Here is a 22,122-nt window from a genome sequence, read left to right as displayed (position 1 = left end):
TTAAGTTTTGACTTTAGGTTTGAATCACTTAAAGTCTGGCGGGAAGTCGGAAAGAATAAATTGAAATTTTTCTCGGAGATTTCTCGGGAAATCATTTTGAAATTTTACCAAGGTAAGAACGTTGAGATAAGTTAAATTAAGAGGTTTTTAATTTTAAAAAAAAGCTAATATATGCTTGTAACTTTTAATTCGGAACTTAATCAAAATGAAATATTTATTTTTCATAAAATGAAAATAAAGAAAATTTTATCTATTTTAAGTTACATTTACGGTCGGTTTTAGATGTCTTGGAACATTCTGATTGATTACACATAGATAAATAAAATTAAAGAGTACATATCCTTCAATTCAGTGTACGTTTATTAATCTTAATTTTTAAGCGTTATATATTTACTTACATACAAACTTTTTTAAAAAGATATATTAGTAATATATTATGTTTTTTTAATGCAGGGATGCAAAAATATTAATTGCTCGTATACAGTTCGAGAAAACAAAAGATAAAAAATAGTTTAGTGGCAATAGTATACCCTATATCCGCTTAATTTTATTTGTGACGGACTAAGTTCAATAGAACAGTGAAATGCAAGAAAAAATGACTAATAAGGTTAATGAATCTAATAAGTTTAAAATTTTTAGAGCAAAATTTTTAAAACCTTCTAGTGCAATTTTTACAAAACATGGCACTTTGGCATAATTGGTGTCGTAGAGCCGAAATATGGAAAAAAAATCGTATGTCATATGAGAAATAATCGGAATACCTATTTTAGAACAATGCTCTATGTAAATCTGATATATATCTTAAGTCGCGTTTTCGAGACATGTAAAACGCAAATAAAATTCGTCATTCGGACCAATAGAAAGGGAGATATAGAATTGCCACCCCCTTTTTTTTGTACAAGGAGTATATGTTAACTATCTAGGTAACAGAAAAGAGACCTTTTATTTGAAGAACTAAAGGAAGCAGGTTCCTATTCACGTTACTTATGGGGAATAGCATTTTGAATGCTTAGAGATGGCTGTGTAAAGAATATAATTATTTGAGTGGATCTAAATTCTAATCTGATAATAGCTCAGGTATTATCAGATTAGAGTGATGTGAGGCAGGAAATTTATCTAATTTACCTACTTGGAGTTCTTTAGCTTAGTGAGCATCGGTTTATTAAATGGCGAAATGTTATACTATACTTCGCGTATAAATAATAAAATTCTAAAATAAATAAACTTCTAAAATAATATAAAATCCTTTATATATCCTTTATATCTAAAATAATATAAAATCCTTGTTGGAATTTAAGATTTTTCACTTTATTTCGCATTTGTTGCCTTTCAGACTAAAAATCAATAAATTATAAAGTTTGTTTAATTGCAATAATTTTACATGAACATCAATCAGAACTTCTTTGCAAGGTTGGCCAAAATGATCGTTGCGAGTTCAAATGATTTTGGTTTTGTAATTCTCAAAATAACAAATAATACATGAGAGCAAAGGAAAAATCTCCGAAATTTTACTTACAATTTTTCTGCGACACTTCCTTCACTGTCACGAAGAAGTTCAAGGTGATAATCAGACTGTTGTTATTATCTCCAATATATCCTTTGTTATTGTTGCTAATATCAATGTTACTACTATGGTAATTTCAATGCTACTACTATGGTATAAGATTATGAAGATTTTTGACTGACAGTGAACTAATACAGGATCGAAAGTGTTCTTTAAAAAATTCACATCCGGGTGGTAAACCTGCTGTGCAACACTAAGCATCGAGTCTATTCTGATTCATTAAAAGAGAAACCAAAGACACATTTTATTGTGAACTAGCGGGCTGAAGCCCGCTTTTCATTGTTTAATTTTAATGAGTTCCCATGTTAAATTTCGGCTATATTCGAAAGTTGGACCGACCTACCAGTGTACAGCGATTTTACTTGCCCGCACCCGTGTTATTAACGGATGTATCCAGAAGATACTGCATGGATATTACACATGCGTAAAATCACGATAACACACATGCAGCACACCCGCTCGCCGGGAAGGGCCCACCAGCGGCCGAGCAGTACTGAACACTGGTAGTTCGGTCCGAGGTTCGAATCCCACGAACGGGCTGGCTGCATGGGCGTTTTCGTGGTTTTCCCCATGTGTAACGTGTATACGAGCCAGTTTCCCTTAGAAAGTCCTCCACGAAAGGCATCCCTCCCCTTAGGCAGATAGTCCTAGTGTGCTTTGCCATAATTAAATACACCATCACACCACACTCGCCGGGATTTGAAAGTTGGACCGAACTACCAGTGTTCTGAGGATTTGCGCGGGCTGCGCCCGCTTCATTCACGTATGCATGCAGAAGATACTGGCTACACGATACACATCCGTAAAATCACGAAAACACCCATGCAGACAACCCTTTCACGAGTATTTGAAAGATACACTTCACTACCAGTGTTCAGCGGCTTTGCGCGGGTTGCGCCCGCTTTATTCAAGTATGTGTCCAGAAGATAGAATTACCCTATATATTTATGTTACGGCGAATCATTAAATTTTTGCATGTTCAGAGAGTTTGAAGAATAATTTTTTGATAATCAGAAGATCGTGTTGGAATTATTTGAATTACTGAATTATTTGTATTGTAGCAAATCACGCCAGATTATCTGTTTAAAAGAAGGTATGCCTTTATAAAGGACCTTTTGTAATGGAAACTGGTTCGTATTCATATAACATATCGAGGAAACCATGACAACTTCTATTCTGCCAGCCCGTTTGCCACGATTCAAATTCGGTTCAAAACTGCCAGCGCTGTTAGATCATTTTAAGAGAAATATACTTCATGCATTTCCTTGCAGATCAGATTTGTTTCTTGGTGGGATTCGACGTTACTTTGTATAGTGTCTACACCTGTTATGGGAGAAATACGATCCTATCGAATGGTATCCCATATAATTATTTAAGAATGAGAACTAATGAAACACACTGAAAAAAAGTCTCTGTTTTAAACGTAAAAATAAAATAAGTGTTTTAGATTTGAATTTAAGGGGAGGAAAGCAAGCGTAATAAAAAGGAAGGGAAGAAGCTGAAAATTTAATTAAACCTGTGAACTTCAGAACCTCATGAAAATTTTGTTATTATTATAGTATTCACTGCTTGCAAGCAACTATACAGACAGAAGAAAATTGCATTGCAGAATTGTATTGGGATTAGAATAATGCAAATCGTATTAACATGCAACCAGAAGAATTATGTAAATTTTATAGCTGTTGAATTTTTATTAATTATAAATAACATCATACACGTTGCTAGTAAGTCGTAAAAGAAATTCGGAAAATTAAAATCAGTCACCGTTTAAGCTGAATCTTTTTGAAATATGAAGTCATTCGTAAAATAAAATATTTAGATTAAGCACTATATCTTCATATTTCGACCTTTAGCTGTTTCCTAAAATGATAACAAATAATAAATGTGAATTTATAATTAAAGTGGGTTCATTTTCATATTTTAAATGTTAGTGCCCTAAAGTCACATTTTTCTTTGAATATAACTTGATAAGTATGGTATGAATAATAGGCATAAAATATAATTCTTAGGCCTAAAATAAAATACATTAACCGAGTGTTGTTTTTATCAAGCTCTGACATGTTTTATGACCTTTCGGCTACTGTTTCAAAAAGAGAGGAAATTAATGTAATCTTTCTTCATCTTTTTACTATCCGCTTTTTGATCTCTTTCCAATTAAAAATAGAATTCGTTATATATAGAAACGTAATTTGCTTTTTTGACTTCTTTCGTCCCATTTTCCAAATTTAGAAGTAAACTTTTGCTCACTTCGTTATACTTTTCGTTACATTAGTTTACTATTTAAAGTTTGCTGTATGCGCAAGCTATATAAGGTGCGTTATTTGCGCTTTTCTGGCGATCTAATTGCGGTGGGATCTAGAAAGAAGTACGGATTTCATTTGGACGACTTTCATTTTTTGGCTCGATCTGTTCCCCACCGTATTAAAGAAGCACAAGTGAGATACAACTCTAATTGGCAAAATCCTACCTTTGCTCATATAATTCATTTTGAATTGAAAAATTCAGTATATTTCTAGAGGCAAATGTGTAATCTCTCCTCTTCCGGAGAAATAATCTATCCATACACAATGGATTCGGCTTCTAAGACTCGAAAAGTGTATTGATTGTATTTACTGAGGACACGAAAAGTGTTTACTTCTGAGACTTCTGAGAAAGGGTGAAATGTCTCTGAAATGCGCTAGGGCTTTTCTTTTAAGATCGATTGTATATAAACAAGAAACTGAATATTGTTATTTATCAGTGCTCATGATAATATGCAATTCTTAATCTCTTAAAAAAATGTAATAAAAAGGAGAAAGGGAAAAAAATCTGAATAGAAAGTTATATGATTTTATGAAGATTTATTTAATTTTACTATCAGTTTTTTAGTTAAGGCAACTTAATTAAACATTAACTGTTAATAAAAGCTCGTTTTCCTTTCAGTCTCGTTTTCCTCCCACGCTTTCCAAGGTAGCGCGTGTATATTCAAATGAGTTTTCTACCTCATTAGAAGTGCTATTTAAGGGAAAGTTATTAGAATTTTAAGGGAAAGTTATTAGAAAGTTATTAGTGCTATTTAAGGGAAAGTTATTAAAAGAATAATTAGTTATATTATTTTAGAAGTGCTATTTAAGGAAAAGTTTTGTAAGGTGATCTTCAGAGCTTGTTATGCCTGCTTGTAGGCCACGTTGCTATTTTAAATTACTAGCGGTTTGATTCTGTGGCGTTGAGTGCTTCTAGCCATTAAGTTTGTTTCCGCCGACTTCTATGAGTCAGAGCCTTCCTGAGCGTTAAATTATCCTACGAGCCGTTACGCTAAATTTATTACGTTCTATTTTAAGTTCATTAGAATACTGCTTTGAGTTAGCCAAAATTGTTGGCTTTGTGCAACTATATTGATTGAATAAAAGGTTATTTACACCCTTCTTCTGATTTTCCTGTTGTAACTAAAAACCTGGGGATAATAATACTCTATAATTTAATTGATGTAAAGAATACCGCTCCTTTATCGGCACTGCTTTGAAAGTGCTAATATAAAACTCTGCATTGTTCTATTACATTTTGTATTGCCAGTTATTACTACAATAATATTGCTTATCTTTATCAGAGCCTGATAATGATCATGTTTTAAGAACATTAAAATCTGAAGATTATTCTTCTATGAGAAAGGAAGAAGTAACCAAAAATGATACTTTTAGTCTAAAAATTTAGTTTTTGAGCAAATAATGCAACATCCTTTTTCTCTATCTCTTTCATATAAGGTTTTCTTTTTCTTTCTTATCAATGAAATTTCAATTAGATCATATTCCAATACCATTACTACATAAGTTTTGTTAGCTGAAAGTGCAAAGTAAGTAATTTAGAATAAGTAATTAATAATGGTATACTCATATACAAAGCTGAGTTGTGAAAAGGAAAATTAGTAGCATGATTTTATGGATACTTGTATAATCAGTTGTCGAAATACATGCGACAGCTATTTGTTTAAGAGGAAAGATACCTTCATAGAGGATATTTTAAGGCAAACTGCTTTCTATAACATATAAGGAAGGCATGCAGCCAGCCAGTTTTCCGGGATTCGAACTCGGATCGAACTCCTAACGTTCAGCTGTTTTATCCATTTTAAAACTGGTGAGCGATTTTATTTGCGAATTTTTTTTATACTAGGAAAATGTTTGTTTCTTTGTTTGTGGGGAGCATCCAACCCACTTGACCACAAGTAGTTTTATGGTTTATTAGGTTGTCCCAGCTATAGACAAAAACATACTATGCACACTAAAGCAGAGTTGATCGATTACTATTGATATATTTCATAATCATTCCTGATAGACTTCTAACCTGGTCGAAATTGGATAAAACCCATTTCACGTTAAAAATTACATTTAAGGTAAAATCTTTCCTTATATCTCTTAAGAGCGGGAAGGTCTCCACGAAGTGTTTAGCATCTCCAGTTTCATTGCAGCTGCCACAGAGGTCGGAGTTTTGAAAAAACAGTGTAAAATTAAACATATAATTAAAAAAAAAACCTCCTCTTAGATAAAGGTAAACCAGTTGTAATACTAAGTTAACGACTGACATGTTTTATTCGCTAATTCTCGTGTTAGCGAATTGACCAACTTGGCTGCATTTCAACGATGCAAATTCAAGTTGTCCTAATTACTTCATCACTGGAAGGAGACTTGTCTTCTTTTCGAAGACCTAAGCATTTCACTTTACTTGTATTTTACAGCTTTCTAAAGGCTTTCATTTTCTTCAAAAACATTAATCACTTAATAAATTTGGCTTAAAAATATTTAAAAATTGTTCATGGTGATTTTAGTCCAATGGGGCTTTGTTCCTGAAGGACTGTTGGTTTCATTTTGCGATTTTGCGTTGGTTCATTATAAATGTCCGTTTCAATTTTCAAACTGTTGCCACCAAATGTTAGACACTCGGATTGTATTTGAAGAAATTAAATAATGAAAAATCTCTCTCTATATATATGCATCCATATTTCTCAGATTGTGATAAAACAACGGTACACAGAGCCATCGAACTTTGAATGACGTAAGCTTACTGCGAATATGGGCATGTGAAAGTCCAAATTTGAAATGTGGAATTTTTTTCATTATGGATTTCATATTTTGTAAAGCTTTAACGAATTTTTGATTCAAAACTCAAGAATTTCAAAACGAGCGATGGCAACGTGGTACAGAAAATTTTTTTTACCTCCAGCGCGTGAGTCTCTGTATCGGAAATTCTAAAGATATGCTCATTTTAAAACTATTTTGCGATATTGCTGTTGAACTGAATTTTATGGTTTAAGTGCGAAGAACATGATATTTAATAAGTAAATGTAACACAAAAATGTTTAAAAAAACACCCCTTTAGACGTATTTAAAAATCTGAAACCTTTCAGAATTTTTTTTCGTTTTTATTATTATTTTTTGAAAATTTCGGTTGCCTAAATATTAAAACAATTGATTGTAAATTAGGATGGTAGTTTTATCGCAAAGAAAAGAACGACAAGATGTACGTAGCAGGGTAAATCCTGATATTTCGCTGCCAATATTTTATGCTAAAATTTTCAAAAATTTGTTCTGTATACGAAGTTATAATGCAAATATCTAACGTATATGCATTAAATAATTTTAAACTGTTATTCATAAATTACTTAACTATTTGTAATATATTAAATTCAATGCACTGCGTGTGATCAAACTTTCCCTTTGAGAATACGGAGGTTTAATACACGCTTGAATTTTCTGCTTTAATGCCTAATCTCTCGTCCTATAACGCGTTGTAGATTCATTAGGATTATTTCTTAGCAGGACGCACAAATTACGTTTAGAAGGCATGCAACAGATAGAAGAAAATGCCTTAAAAATTTCTTAAACTTTGAAAAGCTCGTTTGATAACAACGCTTTCTGTCGAATATTAGCTAACGAAGTAAGATGTTTACACAATTTTAGAACGATTTCAATAAAGAAATGAAAAAAATCTGATGTGTACACCACATGACTTCCTTGTATTGGAATATTAAGTTATACGCATTTTTTCTTGCATTTCGTTTAAAATTATTGGATTGAATTAAATCTACTTCGACGACAGCGCATCAACCACAATAGAATAAATGCATTCTTTAAAATTCACTCTAGTATTTGTTTACCATAGCGACACTCTGGCGCTAGATTCACTTAACAGTATTAATAATTATATAACCGTTAACTTTTATAATAATTATATAACGGAAATTAAGTTAACTGTTATATAATCCAATAATTACATAACAGTTAACTTATATATTTCGTTCATATTATAACTCATAATGCTCAAAATTTATATCAATTCAAGAATAGAATTATCTAATCGTTGCCACATGTTTTATTCATATACTATAATAAAGCTAGAACGATGTATAAAAGAAATTATGCAAACAAAACAAAAAAAGAAACAGTTTTTCACAGACGATTGAGTATTTTTCATTCAATTAATTCAGTTCTTACTTCGCGAGAAGGCAAAAATACATAAAAACTCAAAATATCTATATTAAAAATTACGAAGTAAATTTCAAACGCTTATTTCCTCGAAAAAACTCCAGAAAGAATTAAGCATGATTTAATTGGCAATAATAAATGAATGCGTTATCTTTGTTGTTGCGATGCTAAGTTTCTCTAGATTGGCAACAAATCCACTAGTCTCCTGTTTAAAATGTAAACGTCAATGGCCGCCATTAAAAAAAAAAAAGGCTTAGCGGCAATTAAACAACTTTAAAATTGCTGATAATTCTAAATATATTGCACACAGATTTACTAAAGGCATAAAATCCTTAACTTGAAGATAAAAACAACATAATTCAATCATTTTTAAAGCAAAAAATGTAGAATTTACAAACATATAAAAGTAAAGAAACTGAGATCTCTGAGCCGGGTAACAGAGTGGATATATATATAAATATATTTATATACGTTTGGTGCGGCCGATTGCAACCAAAATATGAGGTGCACATCTACATGTTATAGCAGTCGTATATACAAAATTTCAACGTTCTGAGGCTACTCGTTTTCGAGTTATACGAGATACGTACGCACGTACGTACATACGTTCGTACAGACGCCACAAAAAACTTCTCTTCAGAATTCATTTTAAAGCAGTTTTATAATTTTCTTGAAGGAAAAGAGTCTTTTATTCTGTCCTTACGTACAGATATCACGCAGAAAGATCGTTAAATTGCGTTCGATAGCGGTCAAAATGGATATTTTCGTTGAAATATGCTGCCTGAAACTTTTCGCGATTACAGTACTTCCTTTTTACTTAGTACAAGGAAGTAAAAAGGAAACGTCTTGGAATAAAAATTAATAGGAACAGCTTATTATTTGAAATGAGATATATCATCTGCTACTTTTAATTTACTCCTATTTCGAGATGTCGCATGTAAATAAGCTGTTGTTTGAAGGATAGGTTTTTGCGCTTTCCGTAGAGAAATATTCCTATTCTAAAATTCAAAACGCTGTGATACGTATGCTATTAAAATTTTTAAGTGCTATGATGTTCTTCACTTCTTGGTCTATGTTGAATGCAGAGGAACCTGGGGAACTGGGTAGCGACTTATCGCTGAATTAGAATATTTAACAATAGAGTAGATTTAAGAACGAAGTAACGAGACGGCAAACAGGCACCACTAAGGTATCCTAAGCTCTCTTTCTCGAAGTAAGCTCAACCTTCCTTAAATACTCCTTTTAACTCATTTGCATAAAATGCAATACTAAATCTCATTCTGGTGGAGAATAGTAGATGGGAAATGAGAATAGACAGTGAAGCATGTTTAAACTTAAAATAACTGTTAGAAACTTAAAGTAACCTCTATAATGCAAAACAGCATTCATTCAGCAAAACCGTCAGTCATTACTTCTACACAGAAAGAAGACTCTAAACGAATATCCAGGACAGGTGCATAAATTTTTTTATCTTTCTAAATTTCAATCCTTGGTAACAGGAGAAAGTCAGCCAATGCAGAAATCAGTTCTAAAGTCTTTAAATAAAATTTTTAGTAATTGTAAATGAAATAATAAACCAAAATTTACCGCTTAAGAAAGTTAAAAAATATATAATGTAAATCGGCTTTTGCCGATGCATATGGCTCAACGCAGAATAATTTATATGGAATTTATTTAGCAAGAGATAAATGGAAATACGTTGTGACTTTTGATGAAGCATGGGTTTAAACTAAATGGCGGAAAAAAAGAATCTGATGTGTACACCACATGACTTCTTTGTACGGAATATTAAATTATACGCATTTTTTCTTGCATTTCATTTAAACTTATTGGACTGATTTAAATCTACTTCGTCCATAGCGCATAAACCACAATAGAATAAATCCACTCTTTAAAATTCACTATATTTGTTTACCATAGCGACACTCTGGTGCTAGGATCATTTAACAGCGTTATATTTCGTTCATATTATAACTCAGAATGCATATAAATTTACATCATTTGAAGAATTATCTAATCGTTGCCACATGTTCTACTCAAATGCTATAATAAATCTAGAACGATGTATAAAAAGAAATTAAGCAAACAAAACAAAAAAGAAACAGTTTTTCACAGACGTTTCAGTCTTTCTCATCCAATTAATTCAGTTATCACTTCGCGACAAGGCAAAAACTCAAAATGTCTATATTGAAAATTATGAAGTAAATCTTAAACACTTATTTCCTCAAATAAATTCCAGAATGGATTAAGCATGATTTAATTCGCAATAATAAATGAAAGCGTTATCTTTGTTGTTGCGAAGCTAAGTTTCTGTAGATTGTCAACAAATCCACTATTCTGGTGTTTCAAATGTAAATAAGCAATGGCCGACATGGCAAAAATTATTAGGCTTAGCGGCACTTAAAGAACTTTTAAATTGTTAATAATTCTAAAACTATTGCATACAGATTTACTAAAGGCACAAAAACCTTAACCGGAAGATAAGTACAGTACAATTCAATCATTTTTAAAGCAAAAAATTGCACAATTACAAAAATAATAAGAACAAAGTAACTGAGATTATAAGGTACTTCTCCCACTTTCCTAGCGTCCTTCGTGGTGTAGTGGTTCTGCACACTGGGTCGATATTCCAGAGGTCCGTGGTTCGATTCCCGGAGAAGGCGCTTGCATATTTTTCATCTGTCTGGCTTCCGGAAATACCTGTCTCTACAGTGGAGCCCGAACTAAAAGGGTTGTGGATGATGATTCTTCGCACCCAGGATTTGGCGACTAGGTCCCCTAAAACCCTAGTCGCCCTTTAAAAAGGGGAGTGTATAAGGTATTTCTCCCACTTTCCTAGCGTCCTTCGTGGTGTAGTGGTTTTGCACGCTGGGCCGGTATTCCAGAGGTCCGTGGTTCGATTCCCGGCGAAGGCGTTTGCTATTTTTCATCTTGTCTGCTTTAGAAAAAGTACCTAGTATCTCTACAGTGGCGCCCGAACTAAAAGGGTTGTGGATGATTATTCTCCACACCCAGGATTTGGCGACTAGGTCCCATAAAACCCTAGTCGCCTTTTAAAAAGGGGAGTATATAAGGTATTTCTTCCACTTTCCAAGCGTCCGGTATTCCAGAGGTCCGTTGTTCGATTCCCGGCGAAGGCGGTTGCTAATTTTTCATCTCGCTGGCTTCCAAAAAATACCTAATGTCTCTACAAGATTACTGAGCCGAGTAACAGAGTGGATATATATATATACATATATTTACCTACTTTTGGTGCGGCCAATTGCAACCAAAATACGAGGTGCACATCTACATATTATGCAGTCCTATATACAAATTTCAATGTTGTGAGGCTACTCGTTTTTGAGTTATGCGAGATACATACGTACGTACGCACAGACGCCACGGAAAACTCTCTTCAGAATTCATTTTAAAGTAGTTTTACAATTTTTTGCTGGAAAGAGTCCTTTATTCTGTCCTTACGTACAGATGTCAAACAAAAACATCGTTAAATTGCATTTGATAGTGGTGAGAATGGATATTTGCGTTGAAATATGATACCTGAAACTTTTCGCAATTACAATACTTCATTTTTACTCCGTACAAGGAAGTAAAAAGTGTACAAACTTGGTTCCATAAATGTAAAAAAATAAGATGTTTATGATTGTCAGACACCGAGAAATTAATTCTGTGAAGAGTGAGGGAAAAAATGTTAAAATCAACTCACCATATTATCAAGAGATCGTTTCACATCCAATATTTACAGAAGAAATTCCATTTCTTTAAATTACTTCCAAAGAGTGAAATTTCAACCAGGCCAAAAAAAAAAAAAAAAAAAAAAAAAGTGTTACTTTGAAAGGTATCACAAAACGCATTTGAATAACAAATTGCAATAAACAGAAATTTCTTACCATCCTTTAGATTTCAGAAAGAAAATAAGTATACGTTTGAATTTTTCCCTTGCGTCATTACTCTTTATGTACATTTTTATATAATGAAATTTAAAATTTAGTTAAAAGCATTTTATTTTGTTGAAAAAACTTTTCATAGTATTACAAAATTTTCCATTTTGTCATCTGTTTTCAAATCGTGCGTGCGCCCTGCGTCCAAGTTAAGTTTGAGGCCCACCAGCGACCGAGCGGTAAAAGCCTCTGAACACTGGTAGTTTGGTCCGGGGTTCGAGTTCCGACGAACGGGCTGGCTGCATTGGCGTTTTCGTGGCTTTTCCCATGTGTAACGTGGATACGAGCCAGTTTTCTCTAAAATTACCTCCACGGGGCATCCCTCCCTTTCCATGCAGTGCCTAAGGGCGGGACACGTAAGTTTAAATCGTTAACTTAATTTTTCTACAGACTCAGTCTGATTCCTAATGAGAATCTTGCCAACTTTTAGGCGTAAAATATTTAATTTATTTAAAAAATTATAGTAGTGGATAGTTAATCAGTATAACAAACTATACGAATTGAAATTTTTAATAATATATCTAACTTATGTAATTTATTGTGTATGTAATGTATGCAACTTATAAATTATCTAATAACTATTATATATGTTTACAGCTTTACTGTAATTAATAAAATCAGTTTCTACGTATGAGCTATTACTACAGAATAACGCTTGTTCGCTGCTCTGCCAATGAACCTTCTACAATTTAATTTCTCATGCTGCCAGATTGTTTATTAACTTATATATTGCTGATTTTAAAGCATAAAATAATTAACAGATTGATAAAATAAACAAAATTGTGCCAAAAGATAAGCTTTGCGTAATTACGTTGTAAGCGATTGAAATTCAAAAGATTCCATTTATGCCATCTGTGCTCAGATCGAACAACGGTACCTCCCTAGAGTGAGGGTTTCGAGCACGCAGGTAGGAGAATTACTACCTGCGAAGTCGGACTCCGTGACAGATAGGATTACAAGGAACCGGATTCATCGTTTCTCCTCCTCGGCCTTGACATCAGTGATCCCTCGGCAAACTATTCCCATTCTTACATTCGTTATCTGACTGCTGTGTTGCCGTTCTGCTGGTTTGTACCGGTTTGAAGAAATCTTGTTTTAGATTTGGCCTTTCACAATAGAGATTTAAAAACATTCTGCAAACTGGCTGCGTTGTCTGGTGTAATTTAAAAGGAGTAAAGTAAAAAAAAAATTTTTTTAAATATCTGAAAGGTTTCAGATTTTAAATTACGTCTAAAGAGACTTTTTTTTTTTAACGTTTTGTGTGTTACTTTTATTTATTAAATATCATGTTCTTCACACTTAAACCATAAAATTCACTTCAAGAACAATATCGCAAAATAATTTTAAATTGAGCATATCTTTAGAATTTCCGATACACAGTCTCGCGCACTGGAGATAAAAATATTTTTTCTGTACAACGTTGCCATTGCTGTGTAATGCTTCTTTGGCAATATGAAGCAACTCCAATGATGGAACACAGCAATAACTTTTATTTAACACTAAAAAAAAATGGCGACATACAAAACAAGAAAACATATTCTATCATTTAAAAATAAATTAAATTCTTCGTGCGAGAGTCGGACGAGGCACTCGAGTCTGGTTTCAAATATTGCCATCCACAAATACCTTAATGTTCATCTATTTAAATTATTTAATCTACAAAATTTTAATATTATTTAAATCTGTTACAACCTCTTCCCCAACGGAGAGACTTTTACCGAAGGGAAAAGTTCTGTAAATTTCGAATTCTGTAAAATCTCGTCGGTGCCTTCAAAATAATTATGACTGTGATGCTTCTTTGGCAATATGAAGCAACTCCAATGATGGAACACAGCAATAACTTTTATTTAACACTCAAAAGAAATGGCGACATACAAAACAAGAAGAGAAAACATATTCTATCATTTAAAAATAAATTACATTCTTCGTGCGAGAGTCGCACGAGGCACTCGAGTCTGGTTTCAAATATTGCCATCCACAAATACCTTAATGTTCATCTATTTAAATTATTTAATCTACAAAATTTTAATATTATTTAAATCTGTTACAGCTGGCTTTGAAATCCTTGCGTTTGTTAATCAAAAATTCGTTAAAGGTTTACAAAATATGAAATCGATAATAAAACAAATTCTAAATTTCAAATTTGGTGATCCACATGCCCATATTCGTAGGAGGATTACGTCATTCAAAATTCGATGGCTCTATGTGCCGTTGTTTTATTACATTGCAAGAAACATACCTACATTTATGCAAATGTACATGTTTCTCGCATGCAATGTAGGTATGTTTCTGGCATAAATGTAGGCATGTAGGTATGTAGGTATGTTCTCGCTTCTGGGCTAACGCCCTTTGGGCTAAAAGGTTAGAAAGCTGCTATATAAGTTGCTTGTGAATCCCATTCAGATTCTGAACTGATTATCTAATGCGTGCGTTTTAGTTCTTTTTCTTCTGGCGATACTTATATTTCGTAATTTCTTCATTTTCCTTGAGGACACATTCTCAAGAGTGTACTGTTAATTGTGTCAACAAACTTAAGTTTTCTTTCTGTCTTTCCGTACTATCACATTTTTAAAAGATATCGCAATGTACTCCGTAAGAAACCATAAAAATAATTGCGCTTGTAACGTTGTGATCATGTATTTGTAACTTTGCTGCCTATGACTTTTCACTGCACACGAGGGAGATGATAATAAAGACAGACGAATGCTAATTTGAAAACTGTTTTCAGAAAAACTAGCGAAATTGTTTTAATGTGGTTTCCCAGCAAATAAATGAGACCAATAGATGACAATTGTCGCTGTTAGTCTTTTTTCTCGAGCATGGCTATGAAATGTGGACCCCTTTTATGATGCACTAGTGCGACATAAATGATGGCATCAATATTTTACGTGTCCTCGTTAGGGGGGAAATTCTTGCAATTAATTCTCCTGTAAGTGCCGGTAAATGGGCGATAACCGCTGTACCGGAGGAAATGGTGCAATTGAGATTCGGTCCGACTTTCCAAACCATTTATTTGAAGAGCTTTTGCATTTCTCCGTTGTGGGACGATTGAGTTAAACATTCATGAGCGCAATTAAATCTCCCCTGGATGCGTGTATTTCGTGGGCGAGTTATGAGTATGGGGCTGATATGTCAGCTGACACGCAGAGGAAAGTGATTTTTCAGAACTCTTTCTATTGCTTTAATTTCTAAACAGTTCTTTGAATAAATAATAAATGTAAACTAGCTGGCCCAAACAAAATTTATAAGTTCTATGTACACCTGAAAAGAAAATGCAAATATGAATAATATCAATTCATTCTTTCCAAGCAACAACCAATTCGTAAATAGTGTTTTGTTGCCAATCCAGGACACAGAAACTTTTGACACCTAAGGTTATTAAGTATACGCATGACGTCGTGATTTAAATGTAATGTAATATAACAACTTTTTTCCAGTATCGGTAAAAGAAGTAACACGGCAATAACTCAGCGTGTCAATCATCCAAACCTGGAGAAAGGAGTTGCCAACAGCAGCTATTTATTTAAAATGCTGTCTTTTCGCATACGATGACGTCACATGCAATCGCGTGCTTACTTCAGCATTTTTATTTCATATTTTGTAAAGCTTACAAATTTTTGATTAACAAATTGTATGATTTGAAAGCGAGCAGCGGCAACACTTTTTGAAATAAAATATTTCATCTCCAGCGACTCCCGAGACTGTTGCCACTCGGAAAAATGAGCACGAAAATTACCGCTTTCAGAGTTTTTTAATTAGTATTTCGGCTGATTAAAATCGTACGATGCAGAGAATGGTCGAAATGGCTTCCCTCGAATTTTTGGAATCTGGGTGGGTACCTTTCTCGAAACTGAACTCCCCGCCCTTCCGGAGGAGGTGGCGTCACATCAAACAGATAACCAGAAGCGCACAAATTTTTTAATAGTATAAATAATTCGATTATTGAAAAAATGGAATTTCAGTTGTACTTTGCTCGAATACAGCATTTTTGTAAAAAAAAGTCGGATCGAATCTAGTCGAATCTGTCCTGGTACAGAACCCAGCAAAGAAAACCAGGAGTTGCCCCCCAGTCGATCCCCTAGGGAACATTTGGGGAACAGCAAACTTTCTTTGAAGAAAATAATGCTAACCACATTTACCGTATTATCTAAGAATTGCGTGCGAAATAAGCGAAGGAATTCTAGGTCTACTTCTAGGTTGCGAAGGAATTCTAGGCCCTCAAATTTACTGTTAATCCAATTTAGTGATATAAGTACGTTATGAAAAATAACAGTAAGTCTTTCAGCAGACTAAAGGGTCTGTTGTTAAGTTATTAAAACAATATACTATGAAAACAATGTGAAACATTTTACAACATCAGTTCATTATCGTAGTAATCACATAAAAGACCAATATCACATTAAATAGATGATTGGTTTCAGCTTTTCTATGTATGTGTTACCGTGAAAGACCGAAATTGGAGAATGTCGACTTTCACCGGAGAATGTCAACATTCACCAAATACGTCGGTGAAAGATCGACTATTGCATTACATTCTTGTACATTCGGATCCTCACCGGTGTAAGTCGACAACCACAGATATGCTCTGGTGTAGCTCGAAAAGAGAGGTCATAAAGTGTCATAATACGAGTAGTTTAAGTTGTTGCAATAAATAAGATTTGAATCACATAATTTAGTAAGTTTTTTATTACTATTACTTTATTTTATCATTTAGAACGTACTGTATAATTAAGTAAGTTTTTAACTTCTATTATTTTCTTTTCTCATTTTGAATGTACTGTGTGTTTTAAGTTTTCTTATATTCATAAGTTCTTATTAAGTCTCAAGTGCGTTTTTTCGCGACTGAATGACGAAGAAGAAAATATAATATTCTTACATGTTCAACATTCACCATTAGTACATGGTGAATGTCGACATTCACCGGTGTAAGTCAGAAATAAGAGTATTTGGAAAATATTTCGGACATACACCAAGTGACTAGGTGAATGTTAACATTCACCGGTGAAAGTCGGCATTCTCCAGATTTCGGTATGCACTTTATAGCTTTTCAATGCATTACAATTTTATGAATTTTAGTTCTTCTAAACGCTGAATCACATTTGATATGTTTTTCACATTTTCACATTTATTCAGGGTTTCTCTTTTATTTGATTGAAGGATTTCTCTTTTAGCTTTAAAATTACTGTCAAAATTGCGTAAGAATAGTGTAAATGTTATACCTTGTTTGCTATATTAGTAGCTTTTAATTATCTCTGTTATTAATCCCCAGCATAAATGCAATTTTTTATTCACAAACATTTCATTTTCATTTTAGCTGGCATGCTAATGAGATAAGAAGTCTCGGAGATTCTTTTTCCAAGAGAAAATGCTTGATCGTAAGTACCTCGTTTTATGCTTATACGCAGCTGTTACTGGTTTAGTTTCCCCCCTTTCTTCGACGAGTTTCCTTCCATGCTAAAAATGAGTCAACTTTTTATTATTTACACGCGTGGCGTATTCAGAACTAGTTTTCATTATTTAACGATTTTCTAAGGATGACATTTATGAATAATGTATTTCTAAAGACCACACTTTAACAGTCTTCTCTTTAGCAATGATTTCGGGTTGTAATTTTAGGGAGTGTCTCTTTTTTTCATTATTCTTCCCTTCAGTCATTAAAAACGTGTAATTTCCACTCTTTGCTTTTTTTCGATGTATTATTTTCTCATCTTTTTTCCTTTTTCATTCCTGAATATTGCCGTAAATTAGCTTTTGAGATTCATATTTTTTCCATTACTCGTTTCACTTTCAAATACGATTACGTGATAGACTAAAGTTTGCAGTTTTCACTAGTTTTTTTTTTTTTATTTGAAATTTTCAACCTGTGATTTGAATGTGGGGATTTTTTTTTCCTTAGGAATTAGGAAGAGGAAAAGTCTTCTCAATAAAATTTGAAATGCATTTCCGATTGAAAATTATGTATCATTGTCCTGTTTTTCAAATTTTATTCACGTAACCTTATGTTATCTCCTATTTTAATAATCATAAAGTTTATGGCTTATTTTCTTTTCAGAGTGCCAATTTTAACGATGAAGCGTACGTAAACACGATAATTGCTCGATTATTTATTAAAAAATCTCATTTGTTTATTTGGCATAACAGCCCAGTTTCACTTAGTGTTTTTATAGCGGTGCAATCAAAACAGCAATTTAATAACGAGCATCTAAATGGAAAATCACATTTAGCATTGCTGTAAATCGAATTACTTCTCTTCTCCACCCCACCCTCCCCACCAAAAAATAAACACAATTAATCTCGGCTAAATGTGAAACTGTTGTTGAAACAGACATACAAACAAAGCATCAACTGGTACAGTTCTTGAATTTTCACAGGGCTTTAAGTCTTTCTTTTAATTAGGAACGTTTTGTTTTAAAATTGAAAAACTTTTCGATTTTTTTAGGCTTCTCAAGAACACCCGAGTATTCCTAGCCTGTGAACTTTCATTATGTTTTATTCGTTAAGAAAGACAAATAATATACAGATCTAAAAATTAATGAATAAACTAATTAATTTTCACTTCAGTTATACTTACAAACTAAAAATATCTGATATAGACATATCATGACTTCCTTGAACGGCCTATTAAACTGTACATATTTTTTGCTGCACTCAATTTAATTTTATTTCCTAGAATTTCACTAGAGATATATTTCTCATTCAATTAATTCAGTTCTCACTTCGCGCCAAGGCAATTAATTATACATTAAAAACTCAAAACATTTTCGTTAAAAACTGTAAAATACAGAAAAAGCTAACACAAAATACAGTTGAAAACAGTTAAAAAAAATAATTTTTACAATTCAAATCAGAATTTCTACTCAAAAACAAGCAATTCGACCAAGGGGTGGGAATACAAAATTCCCCGCGAACAAAAATTTAAAGTTAACTTTTTGTCCCACTGGGCAAAAAGACACTGACGTTGGTGCACCAACTGAATTCGCTGTTCCCATATACAAAAGCTCTTACGCATCCCTTTAACAAGGAGAATTCGATATATTAAAAAATCTGATGTGAACGCCACACAGCTTCCTTTTATGGCCTATTAAATTAAACGCAATTTTTGCTGCGCTTTATTTAAACTTATTTACTCAGTTTGTTATAACTTCATTAATCGATTCCTAAAGGCAAGTTGAAAATGACATCAAAAATTGCGAATTTCGAAATCAAATATTCCGGTCAATTTTTGTCCTACGGGAATCAAACCTATTCTAATTTTATTTTTCATAACCAATATAAAACTTTCCCAAATCTAAGTGCAGGAACCGGAAAACCATATTAAATAATAGATTATGCTTCTTACCGAAAATTGTTATTATTATGTTTTAATTTGACATTGCCAAAACATGAATATTTTCGCATTTAAAATACTTCTGTGGTTGAAAGTATATGCTTATGACCAACGATTGTGAAAATAAAAGCCTGGTAACGAGTTTTGAGTCGGGTAAAAGGGGTGATTTTATATGTGTATATATATGTTATTGGTGCTTCCGTTTGTAATAAAAAAAGGAGATGCACAATTAGGTGTTACAGTAGTCTCATATACCAAATTTCAATTTCCTAAAGACACTCGTTTCTGAGTTATGTCAGTACTTACATATCTGACATTTCTTCTTAATCCATTTTATAATGCGTTTTGGAAAGGAGAGCACTTTATCCTGTCCGTACGTATAGATTTCATGCAAAAAAAAAAAAAAAAAAAAATCCTTCAAAGGGATTCGAGAGCGGTCAACATAGCTATTTTCGTTCAAATATGATACATGAAATTCTCCAGCATCAAAAAGCTTAATGACTCTGCATCCTTCTACCTAACTTTCTTGCTCTGATTATCAGCTTCATCCTCTTCCTTCGCCCCAATATCTTTCTTCTTTCCCAGTACATATATGATTACATCGTCGTCATCTTCAGAAAGAAAATTGTTTTTTATTCATGGTTAGTAACAGTAGATGAGACATGTTAAATTCGCAGTTGTGAGCCGGAAGCGAAACGAAATATAATGCCGTAAAAACATTATGGATCTTCCACTCCTCAAGTTCAGAATAGTTATGTCTGCTGGAGAGTTTCTGGATGTCATTTCTGCGCATGCCTTTATTCAGTGACGTTTTGCCAAGTAAAATCGCTTTAAATAGATACTTATGCCAACTAATTGATCTAATTTTGACAGGCCATAACGATTAACATCCGTCAAAATTCAGCAGAAAAGTGCTGCTTTTACTTAATAGCCGCACAGAAGGTTTGCTTTGATTACAGCACAGCACTCGTGAGCTATCTGCCTAAAAGGAGGGATACTTTCGTGGAGAACTTTCTAAGGGATCCTGCCTCATATACATGTTGCACACGGGAAAAACCACGAAAACGCCTATGCAGCCAGTTAGTTCAAGGATGCGAATCTCGGACCGAACTACGAGTTTACCGTTCGGTTGCAGGTGAACGTCGCACAGAGAGTTCAAGCTTCTCCGACTGCTGTACCACAATGTCAATTTAAGTTTCTCACCCGCTCACCGTATTCTCAAGGGAGGAACGAAGTGTAGTACTTCCGTAATTCATAATTGCATCTGTAGTCATTAGGATTTTTTTAACCCGCGGGAAAGCGCGTGGGGTGTATCACACCCCACCCCTACATAAAAGTGGAATATTCCTAACTTGTGAAACTGAAATTCTGTGCTTCATTCAGTAGCTGAGTTTCTAGTTGTGGTTGACTTTCAGAACCGCTTTTTCTTTGCCTGTGCGTTTCAGAAACAGATTTATCGGTATTTTGTTGGAACTGGGGTATGACACACCCCACGCGCCTGTCCGCGTAAGTGTTTTTCTGACCGAATATTTACTTCAGAAATTTATTTCTAGAGTGTAACAGTAAATATTTTACTCGCAAGTGATTTTAAAGTACTTGACATTAAATTCTTAAAAATTTCTAACCGCATTATGGTAAAAAGAATGACTCCCTATGAGCTGGAGATGCAACGCCTGTGAGATTTATTAGAAATATTTGAAAGCGATGAAGATTGGATTTCGGAAACTGAAGATGAAACTAGGAATATTTTCTACACTGTTTTGGTTTCGAAAAAGATAAAACATTAAGTCCTGATGTTCCTAAAAAAGGAAAAACTGTTCTTATGCTTTCAACATTATATAACGATCATACTATAGATGATACTATTGGAGAAAATACAACGTCAGGTATTATATGTTTTTATAATATGACTAAAGGAGCAGTGGATATGGGGGATGAAATGTCAGCCAATTATTCAATTGCCAGAATAACAAGGAGGTTGCCAATGGTAATTTTCTTTCCTGCATTGAATGTTGCTGTAATCAATGCTTGAATTAAATTACAATCAACTGTTAATCCACCAAACAGAAACAAAAGTCTGTTTTCAAAGGACTTAGCATTACAATTAATGAAAAAAAGTATTGAACAAAGATCAGAGATTAATACTTTATCAAGAAACTGACGTACTGCATGCAAAACAAAAGCAGAAGTTTTGACGAAGAATTGAAACGAATACATGAAATTCGAAACAACTAAGTATGAAAGATGTCATAAATTGCCCTCGCGCCAAGGACAGAAGAACGTGAATGCAATGTTTAAAATGTGAAAACATTCTGTGCCAAGAACACATGAATGCATTTTGTTCAAAGTGTGAAGAAATAAAATAAGCATTATGTATTAAAGATGCAATGAAACTTAGAGGCATGATGTTTATTTTTTTATTATTTTCATTTATCTTAAATTTAACTCTAAGATTATTTTGGAAATTAATTTTTTTAAACCCAATTATTATTCACGTATTTATAATACACGAGAATAAGGAAAACAGCTTTAAAACTAAATAAAACTATTTTTATCGTATTTTAAATATTGGGGTATGTGATACCCCACGCGCCCACTCTAGTAACTTTTCTTAGTGCGACTTCCGTCAGATGAAGCAAGAGATGCGAAAAGTGAGCAATGCCTTCTTATGAATTCGAACCTGGATCTCTCGAATATGCGCCGAGTGTACTCACCGTTATACCACGAAGTCATGCAGAAAGGAGGGAGAAAATACCTTATACAGCGACGATATTGTCGTGAAAAGTGCCATTGTGAAATGGTTTTAGGACTGCAACAAATTTTTCATTTTTCTTC

General features: G+C 33.4%; 1 protein-coding gene across 2 annotated transcripts in view; it reads left to right on the top strand.

Annotated features, from left to right (window-relative positions):
- Window positions 1–22,122, top strand: part of LOC118184064 (solute carrier organic anion transporter family member 4A1-like) — a 128,879-nt gene that overhangs the window by 1,841 nt on the left and 104,916 nt on the right. The window contains exon 2 of one of the 2 annotated variants that reach the window (XM_035353699.2): window positions 17,275–17,335. The exons of the other annotated variant lie outside the window; for it this stretch is intronic. The gene's annotated coding sequence lies outside the window, so the exon portion shown is untranslated. The remainder of the gene's footprint in view (window positions 1–17,274; window positions 17,336–22,122) is intronic. 2 annotated transcript variants of the gene reach the window in all.

The sequence above is a fragment of the Stegodyphus dumicola genome, chromosome 12 (genome assembly GCF_044657685.1).
Source record: "Stegodyphus dumicola isolate Sdum_Otavi_A_Nest chromosome 12, ASM4465768v1".
Taxonomy (NCBI): Eukaryota; Metazoa; Arthropoda; class Arachnida; order Araneae; family Eresidae; genus Stegodyphus; species Stegodyphus dumicola.
Note: the sequence above shows the minus strand (reverse complement) of the source record. Positions and strands in the feature narration are given on the sequence as shown.